Raw genomic sequence first — 4,634 nt, 5'->3', positions numbered from 1 at the left:
CACTTCCGATGGTAGCACGCAGAGTAGCTGCTCCAGGATGATAGCCTCGCCAACCTCCTCCTTGGTGCGCTGCTCCGGTCGGATCCATCGTCGGTACAGACCTTTGAGGCGGTGGTAGGTCTCGGTTGGGTTCTCTCCAGGTGGAACCATTGTAGATCGGAACTGCTGCCGATAGGTCTCCGGAGAGATGTCAAACTTGGCTAGCATTGCTGCCTTCAAGTCCTGGCCCTCTCCTCATCCATGGCTGTGTAGGCCTCCAATGCCTTCCCTGAGAGCAGTGGAACGAGTCTACAGGCCCACTCAGTCTCTGGCCATCGCCACGTTTTGGCTATGCATTCAAAACGTAGCAAGTCATTCTCAATATCCTCACCCCTCTGATATGGTGGTATCTTGGTTTCCCCATACAGTCTCCACTCTTGCCTTTGCAGCTCGTCTCTGTCACCTGCATCAGACAACTGAAGGGAAGGTACCTCCTCTGGGTTCCCACGCTGAGGAGCTGGTGTTGGCAGTTGAAGCCTGGGGCTGCTTGCTGTCTCTGTACTTGGTGTTGCTGGGACCAGTAGGGATGGAGCAGGTGGTGGTCGTGGAAGAGACATTCTCAGGCCTCGGATCTCTGCCAATAGACCCTCCTCTCTTCTGTTCTGTGCCTCCAGGAAGTTTCTTACCATCGTCAGTATCTCTGGCCCTGGACCACCTGTTGCTGCTGCTGCCTGGGCTGTAGGTGCTGCCCACGCTCCCGCCATTCCTTCGTCTTCCTCCACTGTATCCCAGACCGCGTCAGCCTCAGCTGCTGCCGCTTCCTCCTGCTGCTGCGGCTGCTGATGTCTCTGAGAACGCAGCCCTGTGCGCTGTCTTTGGAGCTAAATTTTTTCCCAGCTAGCCATCCCACTTCTGACACCATATGTCACGGGGTTCTACTGCAACTCTCTAATTTGACAAAAATTATGGCGTAGTCGGTGGACTGTGATGTTGCCCTTTTATTTAGCCGGCCAAGGGGCACACAGTGAGAAAAATATTTACAAGTGGAAAACAAAAATATGGAAAATGTCCAAAAATGCTGTTAACCAAAAATATATATAATAGTAACTCAGCACAGGGTTTCAAAAGAAGTCCAAGTCCAAATCAATGCAGTTATGAAAGCAATGTAAGCAAACCAGTGTTACCTCCTCTGTAACCTAACAAAAAACACCCCCCCGGTGGGAGTTAGACCTCACTTAATATAGGTCCTATGCCCCTCCCATCCAAACACAAATTATCCCCAAAATCCTATTAAACTAACACAAACATGATTATTTCATCAAACAAACAAAATTAACATAAACCAAAATATTTCCTAAATTAACAATCCCATAATAATTGTTGTCCCCACCTTTAATAACCTATATTAACAGATAATTAACAAAACTACAAACAAATGTGACGTCACGCAAAGCGCCCCGCCAACGGCGTCATATAAGATTTGAAAAACGCCGCTGACGTAAACAATGTTTGAATGCTGTTCGACGAAAGGAGGATGAAAAAGTAAGTTAATAGGTGTGTGTGGTATCTGCAGTTGCGTGTGTCTCTGTGCGCTCTATCAGCGGGTGTGTTAGAATCTGTGGATGTGTGTGTGTATGTCGATATGCTCTCTATCAGCGTGTGTGTGTGTTGGAAACTGTGGATGTGTGTGTGTATGTCCCTATGCGCTCTATCAGCGTGTGTGTGTGTGTGTGTTGGGATCTGTGGATGTGTGTGTGTATATTTTAGGGACGAGTCGCCGTCACACTGACTGAAACTCAAGATAAGTTTGACTTTGACTCAAGAGAACTAAACTGAAAAGTGAAATTAGACTTAAACTGACAAAATAACCTAACCTGACTCTAATAATCATAACGTGACTGAAGTAATCATGTTATTCTGCCTCAGACCAGCCTTAGCTTGTGCACTCATGTCAGACCCTGTTGTTTATTTGTGTGACTCTTCACACGTCTCCACAGTGACAGACGAGGACATCGGGCTGATGATCCAGCTTCGTGCCTCCAACGCTGCCGTCTTCACGGGCAAGAAGAACTCTGCCCTGATAGGCTGGAGGTCAGAGTGCAAACCACACATTCACACCACAGTAGTGCCACTGTTCTGTCGTGTCGTTATTATTTTCGGTTTCATCCACTCTGGTCTTGAACTTAAAAAATAAACACCATTCAGTGTCTGCTCCACTGATCACAGACTGTCCTCTGCTGCTGCTGCAGGGCCATCAGTAAAGAGCTGGGGCTCGAGGGTCTGGTGTCGGCGCAGCAGCTGAAGAAGAAATGGGGCAACATGAAAGAAAAGTACAAGGTGAGCTATCAAAAATATATAGAAAAACCTGGTTTGAGTGTTTTGTTTTTAAATAATTGACCATCTTTCCTGCACAGCTGTTGAAGTATCCTCCGGCGGGCATGGAGAACGTGACCAAACCCACCTCGTGGCGCTGGTTCCACCTGATGGAGCAGGCTGAGCGTGGTCACCTGGCTGAAGGCGCCAAAATCATACCCACCAGCCACATGGAGGAGGACGAGGAGCTGGCTGCCGCCCTGCCGTCGCTCAGCCCGTCCAACATGGAGGAGGACATTTCCGCTCTTGGTGTCACCGACACAGGAAGTCTGGAGAGCGAGGACGGGCTCATGGAGATAACTGACGTCAGAACATTGAACATGGCGGAATCACCTGCCGAGGTCGCCGCAGACGTCGGCGTGCAGGTGTGTGTGAATAGTCCTGAGAGGAAAACCAAAAGCACAACATTACTGCCACACACTGTGGGCGTCAAGCTGCTGCTGCCGCCGCCGCCGTCGTCGTCACCATCACCGTCCTCCTCCTCCAGACACATGGAGCTGGAGGCCACAGACCTGGACAGGAAGCTGTCTGAGCTGCAGAAAGAGAGACGGGTTCTGGAGAGAGAGCAGGCGGAGTTTGACAGAGAGCTCATCGCGTTAGAAAGAGACAAAGAGCTCCTGAACAGAGACATGGTCACCGTCCAGCGAGAGAGGACGGCGGTGGACAGGGACCGAGCGGCCGTGGAGAGGGACCGGGCGTTGTTGGAGCGAGACCGGGCATTTCTGGACAGAGACAGGGCCGTCCTCGAGAGGGACAAAGTGTTTCTCGGAAGAGCCAGAGAAGATCTGGAGAGGGAGAGGACGCTGCTCAAGAGAGAGAAAGAGGTGGCGGTGGCAGCAGCAGCGGTGGACGGAGGTCAGGCTGAAACAATGACGGACAAAGAGGTCTTACTCCAGACCAAGTTCTACGAGAGCCTGAGGGCCACAGATCTGGACCCAGACCAGCTGGAGACCAGGCAGAGGCTGGTGTCTTTGTTCCAGAAGCTTGTGGAGAAACTGTGAATGGACCACGTCTCGCCACAGACACCGTTTCCTATTGCCGTTGAAAGGACAGGTCAAGCATGGATGTATGAGTTACTGGCTGCATCTGCCCCCTGCTGGCCTCCTGTGCCAGTACAATGGCACAATGTCAACAGACTGTTGGACACTGACTGGACTGACTCGGTATTTATATAAGTTATGTGTTTGTGTTATGTAAATCTGTGTCTTTTAACATATCGTTACACGTCCAGATGTTACTGGCACATGCAGCCATGTTGTCAGGGAGCGCCTCATTCTTAAATGTGAATATGTTCTGGTTTCTCTGCGCAATTTGACAGCAAAGTCATTAAAACAAACAAAAAAAAAAGTTGGTTTGGAACTAGGGATGGGAATCGGTATCGATCAGTATCATTATTGGTCTGATACTGGTCAAAATCACTGGATAAAAATGTAGAATTTGATACAATCCAAAAATCCTATATCTCACATGCGACTGTAAAAGATGTAAATAAAAATCAGTAAAATCAGTTTATTTCTTCTTTTTTGGGGATGACCAATATTTGTGACACAGTTGGAGAATTATGTCTTTGAAATGACTGGGCACAAATGTGTTAACGACTTCATACATTCATAAATGATCTAAAATGTTGTGCTAATATCGGTATCGAGATGCTCGAGTTTTATGTTTTTTTTTCAACTTCTTAAATGTGCATATTTCCGAGTTTCTTTGCTCTGTTTGAGAAAGAAATCATTGTTGTTGTTGTTCGTTAAGGGAAATATCAAATGCATAAATTGAAGTTCGGATTAATTTTTCAAGCACTTGTACTGGAAAAGTTATGGTTTAGTGAAAAGCAGCATTCAATAGTTAAAGGTCACAGTTGTTGGTTGGACAAAGCCTTAAAACAAATCAATAAAATCATTAAATCAGACACAACACAACTAATATTATTGGTATTGCAATGTACAACCGTACGATATAAATAGTATAATCAATCGGCACAATTTAGTAAACATCAACAAATGCTTTAGCTTCAAACTGATTAGTACGGAAGCCCATTTGAAGCCACTTAAATAAAAATTATTGAGTCATAATTACGAGATACTCCCTCGTGATTATGACGCATTACTTTCTCAATCTTGTTATTATGATTTTTTCAAAACGGGCTTCCGTAGTAACTACAGGCAGTTTACGTCAAACTCCGCCCTCCCGGGGGGGGCGGCAGCTTGCCGAACACGTCACGTGCCGCAGGGAAGGCCCGGGCGGAGTTATCGAGCGCTCCCTCCTCTCGGAGCACAGGAAAC

The sequence above is a fragment of the Microchirus variegatus genome, assembly GCF_963457635.1.
Source record: "Microchirus variegatus genome assembly, chromosome: 8".
Classification (NCBI taxonomy): domain Eukaryota; kingdom Metazoa; phylum Chordata; class Actinopteri; order Pleuronectiformes; family Soleidae; genus Microchirus; species Microchirus variegatus.
This window is presented reverse-complemented; position numbering follows the sequence as displayed.